The following is a 14,808-nucleotide window of genomic DNA, read 5'->3' as shown; positions in this document are numbered from 1 at the left end:
GCTGAGGATCCAACCCAAGCTGCACCCATGCCAGGCGAGTGCACTACCGCTTGAGCCACATCCCCAGCCCAATACAAGGATTCTTAACACTTTGGTAAATCGGCCTGAAGTCGAATTTAATCACACTTCTGGTCCTGTTTTACCCACATGTCCAAATTCCAGAAACTCATTTTTATTCCGTTACCCAGGCCCCTTAACTTATATCCAAATACCAAACACTTGACTCCATCCCTCCCCACTCACAGCAAATCCATGTCTGACAAACCCATCTTTTTCCCAGTTCTAATTCCCATCTCATCCCACAGAAGTCTTTCACAACTTCGAACTTGGAATTCAGTACAAAGCCCAGCCTCTCCAACTAGATCCCTGAAGGTCTTGACAGTGACACTCAAGAGTCAGAGGTCGATTTCTTCGGCCTCTTGTGGCCTTTTCTGTTTTGGTCTATCACAGTAAATGCACTTGTCTTAACATCGTTCCTGGAATATAAGCTTCTGGAAAGTGGGAATCGTGTCCTGGGCATGTTTGTGTTTCCTATAGGGCCTGGGACCTATTTCACACTGCAAGAGCTCCTTCATACCACATTCTATGCACCTTGCAGGAACATGTGCCTGGCAGTCATCCTAGACTTCCCTGAAACCAATTGCCCAATCGTTGTGGACATCTTCTCACTGCTAGGACCTGCCCAGACCTTCTGTTTCATACAGTGTCTGGGAAGCAGGCTTCTGCCCTTCTGCGAATGGCCAGTTCTGACAAGAATGGTCCCAGGCCCTATAGGAAACAAAAACATACACACGACATGATTCACACCTTCCAGAAGCTTATATTCCAGGAAGGATGTTAAGAAAACATTTATGGTGAGAGACAAGTAGTACTAAAGGCCTTAAGAGGAAGAAATAGAAGGGCCTTAAAGGATAAAGATGATTTTCATATACTGAGATAGAATAATTGGAATGTAGAGAATAGGCCTTAAAAGCAGTAAGAAAAGCACAGAGATAGAACAGACTAGCCCAAAAAGGCGTAAAAATTTATTTAAAGAGGATGGTAAGTTGTCAAATGTGATTAAAATGTGGTTAACAGAAATGAATCAGGATCAGGTTGAAAGCAGAGGCCCCACTATGTAACCATTAAAGACAGATGAGGCAAGTAATATGACACAATATTAGGTCATTCCTTATTCTAAAATCCTATAATGACTGAATTACTTTAAAAGGCATAAAACTAGATACTTGTTTTGATACAAATATAGTATTTTAAACTAAAAGGATAATTTAAATATTGCACAGGGGTGATCCAATGTGGTTTCCAATTGTGAAAAGTTGTTAACTTGGAAACCCCACTGGATGACCGATTTCATGGTCAACCAAAAGAAGGCCTTACCAAGTTGCAGTTATATCTAGGATTAATAAATAACCAAATTCTATTAAATGTAGATTTTTTTTTCAAGTCGTTTATGTCTTAATTATAAACTAAGAAAACCAAACTAAAGCACAACCTATACACCCAGTCAATTTATAATACAGAAACTGCAGAATCTTTTGACATGAATAAAGAGTGCAGAAAGTCACTTCACCACCTTTCTCATACTTAGTGCATGCTCCTTTTTCTTTTTCAAAGTTTTTTTTCTTACACTTTATCCTGCCCCTTATATTTCTCTATTGATTCTAGCTGAAAATGCCACTGTTGTCTAGGTTTTCTTCTCACTTTTCCTAGGGCTTTTCCTTAATTGTAGTAATTTTTGCTCACTTTCAGCTACCTATCAACAACCTTCAATTGCTTTATCCTATGAACGGTGGGACCATGTAGAAAAATAGCAAGAAACTTTAAGGGTCACTGAAGGATCATAAAGTGAACGTCATCAGAATTGTTCGTCTTACAGCTGCTGAAAAGCTACAAAGATTACATGGTCTGTCCTCTGTTTTCAGGCAGATATGACTTCCAAGTTCAGAAAAAGCCCACCTTGATTTGAAACAGTTTAGCAGCAAATACTCAATAGGATCATCTTTTAAATAGTGAAAATGCATGTACAAATGCACTCTTAAGTTCACAGTTTAGAAAACGTGGAAATACTGACATCATGAGCATGATTACTCCCCACATGAAGAAGAGCCTTAGAATGATCCCACTTGTCAGGGACCATATTCTAAATGCCAAAGTCCCAAAATTTCCTAACCAGATACTAGTGCACCATTACAAGTCCAGGTTCTTTTGTATTATCTGAACCATTCACAGAATCAGTGAACTCCCTGTGGCCAGACACTCAATCCTTGAGTTCCATGGCAGTTGAAATACCTCATAACTGTCAGAATGTGTGGTATTTAAAAGATAAAAATGAACCTGAACTTAATTCAGAATTTCAAAACCTCCTATGTCACACTGCCTCCTCTTAAATAATATAGGAAAATGATTATAAGCAATATAGGTACTTTTTGTTTATGAAGTCTAAGTATAAAAACACATAATTGAAAGCAGTTTTAAAATTACCAAATAGGTTTTCTTCAGTAGATTATCTTTTATATACAAAGGCCTATATCTACAGACGAGGAGGGAAGTTATTACCAGTCACTTGTTATCAAAGTAACAAATGGAAATAAGACAGTCATGGAAAAAGGAACAGGTTACTCATCGTAATGTTCCTGAACACTTTCCAGCATGGCCAGATATTCAAGACAGAAAAGCTTGGCATGAACAAGCTGTGGAACAAGATGGAGAACTACAGGTAGGACTCAGGCACTGATAACTAAAGGCAAACAAACAAAAAAAAAAACCTCAAAGTAACAAGGCAAAGGGATTCCCCTTCTGCAAAAGTGTACCTCAGGAACAAGGGAAGTGGTAAGCTTTCACATCAAACCGAGAAAAGTATTGTAAAAATGCCAAAAATGTTGAGGACAGCATAACCAGGAACTGGTTGACTGACTAAAACTAACAGATATAATACTTTCTTTCACCTTGTTGGAAGTGAAATTTTTCTCTCCTGCCATTACTCAATTGTTATTTGTATTATACTTGTTTACTTAGTAATTAGCTGATTTATAACTGATTTCATAATGCCTATTGATGTTTTTGAGCTGAGACCTTGTTACATATGCTAAAGAAGTCTGACCCTTACATGTGAAACACTCCAAAGGACTGCACAACCATGCTAGAATGATGTCAGCAGTAGGGAAGAAACATTATAAAACAAAGCAAAACAAAACAAAGGATTTTGAACAATCATGTGGTGTTTCTTGGTGTGGCCTGAGGAACACCTGCCTTGGGATCATTTGGACTGCTTATTTACAATGCAAATTTCTATCACAGAGCAATCTTTCCAATTCTGCATATGAAAATCATCTGGGTACTTATTTTAAAATGCTAATGCTCATAATTATCAAATCAATCTCTGATGCAAGCACTCAGAGGACCTAGTTTGAGAAGTTTTTGAACAGCTACACAAGTTTCTTGAGAACTATTTTCAATGTACACATGGATGTAACTATGAAATAAATCCCCCAGAAATGATTCAATTAATTTCTGCTTATAACCTGCATGAAAGAATTACCACTGAAGACAGGGAACATACAATAAACCAGAACCAACTTCTAAGATAGAAGAAGGGATACAGAGATAAAGAAAACTATGGCACCCATGATATCCAAATCACACCTAGAGGAGAAGAAATTAAAGAAAATGATCAATGGGTTCAGCAAAATTTCAAATATACAGGAACCAATGGGATCATACAAGTTATCAATATACTGGAACTACTAACAGCAACAGTGCCCGACTTTTGAATCAAGGTGTCAATCTGAAATAGATTTTTCCTTCTCAAATATGTATTGATGAAATACTGGGCAGACAATCCTGTTACCAGCCATGAACTTTTCTAACGTTTATTATCCTACCTCTGGTCTCTGAGGGCTGCTTCTTGGACTAGGCTCCATATTGGTAACAGCTACTTCTTTGATCCTATTTCAAATCCAAAATAACAAGCCCTAATGTTCCTCATTTTTAAAATTACAGAAATATTTTACAAGTGCATAATTAGTTACTCAAATATTTGCTGACTTAATAAGGTGTTCGAGGCCCTCACATGGGCAATCAAAGGTAAAATGCCACCAGGCTATCAGCCAGTCTTCACTAAGCACATACCATGAACAAAAACAAGATTCTGCTAATTCAACCAAAGTGAAAAACATACAACTGTCAAAACATTACTAAACTTACACAAGGGCATTATTACTGTTACAAAACAAAGAACAAACAAGAACATTAAACTGGAACTTGGAAACAGAATTTAGTAGTGGAACATGGATTAGCAAGTCTACATTTTCACATTAAATGAAAAGACCAGTCTAGACAATTTATAAACTCCCTTAACAGTTCTGAGAAAGTATTCATCTTATTGAATTATGTACATACGTTCTCCTAAGGGAAATGACAAGATTTGATGGTCAATGTAAGCCTTGATTTTGGAACATGTATTTTGTGGCAGCAATACAACACTAACTGCATACTATAAATGTACAAGGAAACTTGGGCGCCTCAGACACAACCCCTGCCAAAGCTTAAACTGCTGTTTAGACCAAAGAGCTTAGAAATTTGAAAACCTTGTGTGTAGTAAAGAATCTTAATTTTATGAGTACACGTGTTGTTAAATTTTAAGTGTAAAAAATAATTAGAGGCTGAGATGAGGTCCTTAGGGTGTCTTTGTAAGAAGAGACAGATAGGAAGCATGCCATGTAGCAGGGGCAGACTGAGTACTTTGTCTATAAGACAAGACAAGGACTGCTGCCAAGACCAGAAGGCAAAATTAGGGTGTATTTTAACCTTCAGAAGGAACATGGATGGCACTACTGACAACTTGATTTCCGATTTCTGGCTTTCAGAACTGAAGGAATAAATCTGTTCTTTTAAGCCACTTGGTATGTAACAAGGTGTTACAGCAGCCCTAGGAAACATATAGGTGTTGAGACCCAGGGTCTGGAGCACCCATTATGGTTTGGATCTGGAATGTCCCTCAAAGACTCATGTGTTAAAGGTTTGGTCCCCAGTGCAGCAATGTTCACAGGTAAAGTTTTTGAGAAGCCTTTGGATCATGATGGCTCTAATCTCATTAATGGATTAATCCCTACAGAGTTTCATAATTTGAAACGACTACTGGGAAGAGGGAGAACTAGAGTTGAAGGAAGTGGGCTCCTGGAGGCATGCCCATGGGGATTATATTCTTCCCAGCCCCTTTTACTTTCTACTTTCCAGCTGCCACCTGGAAGGCAACTTTCCTTCCTTCTATCAAGATGTCTGTCCCACTACAGGGCAAAAGCTAATGGAGTCGGCAGACCATCGACTGAAATCTCTGAAGGATATGTAAGCCTAAATAGATTTTTCCTTTTCAAGATCGATTTTCTTATGTATTTTGTTACAGCAATGAAGTGCTAACAAAGTATCCCGTTCCTGGACCGTAACAGTCCAGCAGAGATCTGGGGCCCCCATAGTAACAGCATCTTCCTTATAGTAGTTGTACTTTAACTCACGCAGTGGTTGTAGGGTTCTAGACTATCAGCTTTCTGGTCATAGAAGCAGCAGCAACTTCCTTTGTGGCCTGGTATTAGAACAGTACTCCAATTCTAAACTCCTGCACAGCCAAATTCTATTTAATACTATACAATAAATTCCTTGATTCTGTAAAAAAAAAAAAAAAAATTAAATAAAGGAGTAAATGGGAGAACTATGTAACAAAAGACAATCTAACAAAGAAGCTGAAAATAATATTCAATAATTAAAATATTTATCAAATACAAAAATCTTACTAAAAATTTTAAATGTGTTTTGAAAACAAATGCCAATTTTCACAGAATAGTATACCTGCCATTATACTATCCCTATCATATTTAAATACCAAAGACCTTGGTGATAACCAAGGATATACATTTGTAGGTTGACAAAAGGAATGTGAATAAATTTCTTTCTATAAAATAATCAAAAAACATTTTGCAACTTACATGTATCTGTTGACTAACAAATCAGATACCAGAGATAAAATGTTTGGAATAAGGACATGCCACTTACCTAAAAATAAGTTACCCATTGTCCAGTTCTGAATTTCTCATAGACAGTATACAAACATGTTATTTTACTGTAAGTTTCCAGAAACTATAAAAATGTCATTTTACTATAAGTTTCCACATATAAAGGTAATGGCAGATTAAGCATAAAAGTTTTTCATCAACATATCTACTCAGTTTTTCCAGCCATAATAAAACTGAAGGTGTGTGACTTTATTATGTTACAATGACAATAAAAATTATAATGAGTTTAAGGATATGTAGACAATATTTCAATAAAAAGTAAATCAGAATTATTACTGTACTAGGAAAAAGCATTTTTAATTTTGCCATTTTTTTAAATCAGAATTTGAAGACCTTTTAGCATTTTTTTTTTAATAGTCCATAATATAGCCTCTTGGGGATTTATCTACTGAAGGAACAAAGATTACAGCTTCCCCTCCACCTTCCCCCCCCCAAAAAAAAAAAAATCACAAAAACAGTAACTCAAAAGGGGAAACCAGTACATTGTAAATAGACTCCTGACAGGGAAAAGGAAAGAAGAATCCAAGCAAAGTAACAATGGTAGAAGAACTGGGAGGCACCCTAATCAGACAAGGCTGGGCTAAAGCAGAGTAGGTGTCAGGACCTGTCATCAGAAGAAACCAATAACAGAAGTGTCTCCCACCCCCAAAGGTCCTAAGAATAGAGAAATAGGTGAAATGAAACTGACACTTACTGGGTCCACCACCCGATCATTTACTAAGATGTTATCCTTAACTTTTCAAAGCAACTTACATGAGCTAAAAAAAAGCGAAATCTGAATATTTTTAAGAAACTTAATCAAGGTCATAAAGTAGGGACAAACCTAAGGCATTGAGCCTAGTTTTCACACAATGGTAAACACAGAAGATAGTATGTGTCAGGAAGGTCAAAAAGATCGAAGAGATTGCTTGTAATCAAAGGCAACTATTCAGGAAACAAAAGTCCCAGGTCCCACCTGGCCTCCCTGAAGGGTTCAAAATTCCCATACAACCACAACCCACCCCTTGTGAGAGTAATTCCAAAGGTATTTCATTTTCCATTCCATCCCACGCTTCTCAGTAGCTGCATCCAGGTCAGCCTACAGCCGACTCCTAGACCAAAGGGAGGTGTACCTACCACTCCCCCAAGATCACACACCCTTCTTGACAGCAGGCCCTCTAAGGCACAGTCCCTTTCCAGTGATTAACTGAGGGGAAAAAAATTTTAACTGGGGAAAAAAAGGTTTTATGAAAGATGAAGTCCATTTTTCTTGCAAAGAAAAAAAAATTAGACCTACCCTCTTGTTCATGCCAGAAATTCCCTTTAAAGGTTGACTAAGGCATCAGACCAGTAAGCTTAAAATAAAAACTGCTAATTAAAGAAACATAACCAAATGTACTCATATTGAGAGTACTATTAGTCAATCAAATAAAGGTTAATGACCAGCATCAGATTCTACCTTAGTTAAGGAAGGTAGAGACAGGCACACATTTATTCAATATCACAGGATCCCTCAAGGGCAAAGAATGTTGGAGAAACTGGAGAAGATGAACCTAAGAGGTCAAATGGTTATTAACTATCTGAAATGGAATACAAAATTTGGGAATACACAGTTGAACATTAGTCTAAGGAAAATGGGGAAGATAAACAAATTGTTTCTAAGGACAAAAAAACTAAGTTATAAGCTTTCCTACCTAGAACAGTGTTTTATATCAACCCAAATATTGATGGCTTCAAATCACATTTAGGCTTTTGGTATTATCTTCTAGACCAGGAAAACACCAAAAGCCAATTTGTATAAATAAAGTTTTAATGGAACACAACTACCATTACTTGTGTATAGAGTCTGTAGTCACAGAAGCAGCAGCTGCAACAGACTACACTACCCACAAAGCCCAAAACATTCACTATCTGACTCTGGAGAAAACGTTTGTGAATCCCCTATTGTATACAAAAGCAGCCCAGAAAGAAAGAGTTGCCCTCAACTACGATAAACAGACAAGACCAGGGGCAATTTGCAAAAAGGTAAGTTGTTTTGTTAACAAAACAAAATTTTAAATTTTTAAAACCACTTAAATAAACTTCTCATTTATATACTGTTATGCTTAACACTTTGAATAGCTATTACTACAAAACAGCTCATTGTATAAGCTCATTACATGTATGAAAGAGCTGGTATTTTATGATGCTTAAAGTTATCTCCAAAAAAAGTTATCTCGCTCCAGAAAAAGAGGAATGTCTCATGACCATCTGTCCCTCTCATTCCTACTGCTCACTAAAAATCATAGTGTCTAAGTTCTTTTTTTTAGAATGAAAGAAATACTTTGTAAAAACATACGATCAATCAATGTATTAATTACTAAAAGCAAGTGATATCAGTTTAAAAGTGTAACTCATACTGGCATAAGTTTAAAATTCTGAACTATTTTTTTCTACAAATGCATAAATTTGATTACAATTATATAACCAGATTATATTCATCCACTTTCCCTAAGGATAAAATTGGGGAAGGAGAAAGAATTAAATAGCCTCAGAAGTGTAAAGAAATGCTGCTTAGAACATTTTCTATCCATTCATAGAAATGTAGATAAAGTAATTGCTGGTAAAGCAATTCAGAGTAAACAATAACCACACATGCCATTTCTAACACATCAAGTTTTCTGAAGTAAAACCCCAGTTACACAAACTATATATACTTTGATAACCAGTTTCTTATTTACTACACTCAGTTTGCTACCATGTTTTAGAGATGATATACTGAAATACCAGCTTACCAACTCTCAAACTTCTGAAGGAATGAATATGTAAGTTTGGATGAAACTGGGAATGGAGCATAGTACTTTGTGCAGCTGCAGCTACGCTGTATGTTTTCTAAAGGCCAAAACCTGTTTAAAGCGAAAAAAAAAAAAAAAAAAATTCAAAGGAACAAACTTGAAAGGAATTTTAGAATTTATTCTCTAAGCAGCTTCTTTCCCAAAACTGCATTAAATAATCACTTCTCTCTCCAAATGTCCCGATTGATGGCTTCATTATTAATACTATAGAGATCCATCTTAAGACCTGGGACAAATCCTAGGAAAACACTGTTTTACAGTCGGTTTAAAAGTCTCTGATGTCTTAGACTCCATACTTTGGAATATTTGAAGCGTTCTTAATAAACCAGCCCTCAAAACTGGTCAGTTCCAAGAAGGGAGGGTGGGGGTTTATTTATGCTAAATATTTATTCATCCTAACTGCTTTGCTCTTCTAGTCATTTAAAACTACAAAGCTCATTTTTTTAGTTTATTAATCGGGTATATTAATCACACAAGCTTCAAATCCCCCCTCCTCCACTAGTACGCAGCCATCATACCAGACGTGCTTTCCTCATTCTTGGAGTAAGTGCTGTTTCACTGGACTGGAAACAAAGCCTTGAAAATGTCCAGCCAGGGTGAAAGGAACAGAGGGTTCAACAGGTATTTTCTAAATAAACCTAACCAGTTTATATTACAAGATTGGTCTGTGTCTAGAATTAAAAGTAAAATCTACTTTTGATAGTCAAGACTTTAACTGTGGCAAGATTTCAACGTGGTTGTGAAAACGTGTAAGGCTTTATCTGTCATTTCTTGGGGTTCATTTTCAGATCATTTCAGAATAGAAGCGCAGTCACTGCCGAGTAGTTTAGGGTTTTTATCTACCATAAAGTTTCAAAGTGGCGAGTTCGAGGTGCAGCTAAATAGTGAAAGGAGACACACTGGAGGGCTCCCTTCCTCTTCTATATTTTACGTATTGATTTCACAAAACTGTGCACCAGGCTGGTGTCCCTCCTCCCCGCCGACATCCTTGGAGAAGGAACAGCCACAGCTACTCTAGTCCCAGGCCGGGTAGGAAGTACCCGCCCTCGGGATCGGGTACTTCGTGTCCTCGCCGCTCATTGGCTGCGAGGGCCGTCAATGCTACTCAGAGCCGGTCTCCGGCTGGAGAGTGCAATCTCCAGCTGGCACCTCCAGAAGGGTGCACTGGGGTCCTCCATCCACCTGAGAAAACAACCAGATTCCTCAAAGGGCTCCTTCACCATTTTATTTCACAGCCCCTCCTCTACGGCCTTCCGATTCCTCCAAGAAGCAAAGTTTTTTGTCCCCCCCTCCCCCCCCACCCCTGCCTCAAAGCTCCAACATCTCTCTGCCACTACAGCAATCACCCAGTCCAGGACCAAATACAGGGTGCTTTTTTTTTTTTTTTTTTTTTTTTTTTTTTGGGGGGGGAGGAAGCTAACTGTGGAATAGATCTCACAAAGGATAGCAGAGGGTTCCTTCCCATGAAAATGATCATTGTTCAAGTTATGTGTCAACCAGTTAAAGTGCACTGGTCTTTATCCAGTGTTAAAGCCAAGAATACTCAGTGTCCATTCAGCAAAAACAAATGCCACAAAGCATCATAGGGTAAATGAATGTCTTTCTACTATTATTTCAAGGTTTGTCTGGTTGTCCCAAACATCCCATAATTTTAGTTCTTGATAGAACTTTATTTATATGAGGTGCCGAGAACTGAACCTAGATACATGTCAGGCAAGTTTGCAACCGCTGAGCCAAGATCCCCCCTAAACTTTGTAAGGGCAATACTCTGCCATTTTTCGACCACACCAGCAGCAGTTTATGGTCCTGTACAGAAAGTACTGACAACATACATACTGTGAACTTTATTCTGTAGTGCTATCTGACAAGACATACTGTTGTAGTCTGTAAGAAGTGTGTATACGCATGGAAACTGAATTCCCTGGAGAAGGAATTAGAAATAGCGGTCTGACATGTAAATACGCTCTACAAACTGTGGGCAAGTTTTTGTATTGCTTTTTGTTTCCAATTTGTACCCTTGAAATGAGTAATCTCCTAGAAGGAAAGTCATTTCATGTCTGAAATATGTTTCCAATTTCCCATTTGTCAGAATCTAGAGGACAGAACTCTCTAGTATAAAACAAGCATATTCTTTGCATTTGTCTCCACCAAGAAATACAGCTATTTTTAACATACTATTAATCTGTTCATACACCATCTCCCAAGGCCTACGCTACAAAATAAAAGGCAACAAGAATTTAGATCTCCTGCAGCATCCTCTAGGTCGAGTTCGTTTCCTGACACTATTCAAGGGCCATGAGGTCTTCTCACTTTTTCCCTTTTAGCTCTCCTTTGTCTTAACTCTGCCCTCAGTTTTCAGTTTCTCTCTTCCATTGCCATCATCACCACCAAGGCGCTCTATCACTTCACACTGACATTTTTCAATGCTGGTTCTAAAGTGTATTCTCCAACAGGTCTCTCACCCGACATCACCCCAGTACTTCTCAAACCACTTCGGATTCCCCCACCACCCAATCTCTCCCAGTGAACTTCACTTTTCTAAGTTGGACTGCTGCCAAAACCTGACAGATGGACTTGACCAATCCACCAGGGATAAATAACCGATGCCACCAATGAGCTTCCACTGGGAGGCGGGTCTTCGCTTAAGTTGCTTGGGTCCTGAAACCAAGAACCTGTTGCCGCCGCCTTGGCCGCCGAGTTTCCTAGTTACTCCAGAGCCCACAGTGGCCTGGGGCCTTGGGAGCCGGTGGCCCACTAGCACTTGCTGCCACCCATCCCCATGAAAGGGCCAAACCCCCACTCAATCGTGCTCGATCACAGCACGCCCCGCCCCATCTCCCGAGGCGGGGGATCCCGGAGATCGCCCGCGCGATCCAGACCGACCGACCGACCTCCCTCCTTCCCTCCCTCGCTCGCTCGCTCCGGACTACAGCGGGCAGCCCCACCCGCCGGGCCTCTGGCTTCTGCACCCGAGCTCCAAAAGGCGACTCACCAGGAAGTTGAGAGTTTTCCGTTCTCCCGCCCTCGAGGGACACGCAGTGAGCCCGCGACTCTGTTGGGCACCTCCGTGGAGAGGCCCGCTGGGCCGGGGGCTGAGGCTGCGAGGGCAGGAGCCGATCGGCCACCTCCCGCCGCGCCGCCCCCGCGGACACTGCAGGCGCAGGAACCCACCCTGCACACAGCGAGGCTAGTCCCGAGTGCGAGCCTAGTGGCGGCGGCCCATCCTCCCGCAACTCCCGCTCCTCCTCCCGCAGAGGCCGCTGTCAGGAGTGTAAACATCCCGGCATCCCCGAGGAGAGGGGCGGGGCGGGTGCTGGCCCCTCCCCGCAATCTGGCTGCGCTGGGCCACTGCCCTGCTGAGCTCTGCTGGCGTCTTCCCCACGCCAGGGTGCCCAGGAGCCGGGCAACTTTCCCGGGTTTTGGAGCTCCAGTGGAACCCTTCCGACAAATCTTTCCATGGTCAGGCCTACGGAGGTGTGGAGCTACGTCCTTCTGCTCCCTTACTCCTCTTCCTCTGCTGTAGCCAACTTTCCACCTAGGGAAGGATTGGTGGGTTTTTTTTTTTTCCTTCCTTCTTTTGTAGCTGTAGATGGACAGAATGTTTTATCTTTATGTGGTGCTAAGGATCAAACCCAGTGCCTCACACATGCTAGGCAAGTGCTCTGCCCCTGAGCTACAGCCTCAGCCCAGGTTGGCTGCTTTTAAGAACTTGGGTTTTCACAATTTAAGTGTTCCCACTTAGAAGTGGTCCATCAACTCAGTGATGTCCCCATTCTTTGGGAACTACAGCGTTTAGATCCCATTCTCTTTTACCCAGTGATTTGAACGACCTCTGCACTTAGTGTTAATGCATGGAAATGAGGAAAAGAGGCGTAGTGTTCTCTTGTACCTAAGTGACCCAGCCTAGAGGACAATGACTTTTAGGACATTTGGAAAGGTGAACCACCTAGCACAGTACCAAGGAACTTTTAAAGTGCATTTAGTCATATGTATATATAAATTTCATGCCACATTTATAATATCATAAGTAGTCCCCAGAATCCTATTACATGGAACTGCCCAACCATGCTTTGAATACAGTGATTTCACTACTTCAATGAAACTACTTCAATGAACTACTGGAGACGACAGCTAGGAGGCAATATGGAGTCAATCATATGTGGATTGGAATCTCAGCACAGTATTGATTTTGAAACCCAGTGAGAAGTTATTTAACTTCTCCAAGTTCTCCACATCTTTATGAAAGAATATTTAGGATCACAGGTAGAATTAAACGAGATAAAGAGCTTCAGAACAGAAAGTGGCATCTAAGAAGCTCTCACTTAATCTACTAAGTCAGTTCTGCCAATATTCCAACAAAATTTACACATCAGTATTAAAATAGTTTGGAAACCATAAGCTTATTTAGCCTCTGTATTTTATGTGTATAAAAGCACTTTAATCATTCCTCAAAACAATTGACTTCTAACAACCTAATTATATAAAGTTACCATAAGTAGCACATTTGTTGCTCAACTTATTTTTTATATGTGCTCCATGTCTGGGAAGATGGGACAAAATAGGGTTAGTAATAGTTGCTGTTGGGGCTGGGGCTGTATCTCAGTGATAGAACGCCTGCCTCACATGTGTGAGGCACTGGGTTCAATCCTCAGCACCACATAATATATTGTGGCCATCAACAACTAAAAAAAAAACATTTAAAAATAATAGTTGCTGTTATTAGTAGGTCTTTCACTGGTTTTATTTCCCTGCTAAAAGGGATAAGACATGAAGGAATAGATTATAGCTCAAAACATTTAAGATACTAAAACTATGGAATCAAGGTTTGGAAATTAAAAAAAAAATCATTCAAGAGCTGAAAAGACACTGATTTGAGGGACATAAGAAATAGTCATAAGTGTGCTAGACAGTGTTCTAAGGAATGAGGTTACAACAGTGCACCAAGATATGAAGTCCTGCTCTCATTGAGCTTACATCATAATGGGAAAAGAAAAAAAAATCTACTGTCAGGTGGTGAGTCAGAGAAATAAATTTGGGTAAGGAGACATGGGAAGGGAAAGTGCTACTTTAAATATGTTTATCTGGGAAGGCCTCTCTGGCATTTGAGCAGAGATCTGAGGAAGTGAGAAAATGAGCCCTGTGGCTATCCAGGGATATAGCATTTTACACAGAAGAGCAAATGCCAGACCCTAAGTGGAAGTGGGTTTGACATGTGTGGAAAAATAGCCAAGAGATAGGTCGGTATAGCTAGAACTCAGTAAGCAAGGGGAAAGTAGCTGGTAAAGTCAGAGGAGGGTAGGAGTACAACAAGGGGATTGATTTAGAATCGTTTAACCTTTAGCACTTATTTTCAATGAAATTCAGAACCATTGGAAGAATGGCCAAATTTGACTTGGGTTGGGAGAAAGTAACTACACTGTGAAGAACAGTCTGCAGGATGGAAGAAAGTAGGAGTTAGTACACTAAGAATGATCCAGAAAAAATACACAATGCCTTAGACCAAAGTGCTGACAGTGGAGATGGTAAGAATGATCTAAGAAATATATCCAAAATCTGACCAAACAAGATTTGCTGATATATTAAACATGGGTAAAAGAGGAAGTAAGAAGTCAGTGACGTTAATCATGTGAGCCAGATCATTTTGCCAACTCATACCAAATCCAGTCATTCAATAGAGAAAATGTCACTTAAGTCATACACAGGCACACCTTACAGGGAAAATAACTAGATATCCTCAGGGTAAAGACACTTCAATCTGAGACCAGTGGTATGGGGAAGGGCTATTTCTTACCATCTTTTGCATTACATTTTAGAAAATGTAGTTTGATAGGTAATCAGTAAGGTATCCTGATTTAAAGAAGTTACAAATTCATCATTGGACAAGATATTCCACTTGGTTTAAGTATGTACACTTGTTATTTTATGAACAC

General features: G+C 39.7%; 1 protein-coding gene across 6 annotated transcripts in view; it reads right to left on the bottom strand.

The window, feature by feature from the left end:
* The window catches only part of Nek7 (NIMA related kinase 7), a 127,444-nt gene extending 115,434 nt beyond the window's left edge, over positions 1 to 12,010 (bottom strand). For 3 of the 6 annotated variants that reach the window (XR_005730341.2, XM_005330385.5, XM_078022537.1), the window contains exon 1: positions 11,871 to 12,010. The gene's annotated coding sequence lies outside the window, so the exon portion shown is untranslated. Of the gene's footprint in view, positions 1 to 5,510; positions 5,659 to 8,818; positions 8,930 to 11,870 lie in introns of all 6 variants that reach the window. The other 3 variants (XM_078022536.1, XM_040276817.2, XM_013360811.4) reach the window with 3 other exon arrangements.
* Positions 12,011 to 14,808: the final 2,798 nt, after the last annotated feature.

The sequence above is a fragment of the Ictidomys tridecemlineatus genome, chromosome 10 (genome assembly GCF_052094955.1).
Source record: "Ictidomys tridecemlineatus isolate mIctTri1 chromosome 10, mIctTri1.hap1, whole genome shotgun sequence".
In the NCBI taxonomy this organism is placed as follows: Eukaryota; Metazoa; Chordata; class Mammalia; order Rodentia; family Sciuridae; genus Ictidomys; species Ictidomys tridecemlineatus.
Note: the sequence above shows the minus strand (reverse complement) of the source record. Positions and strands in the feature narration are given on the sequence as shown.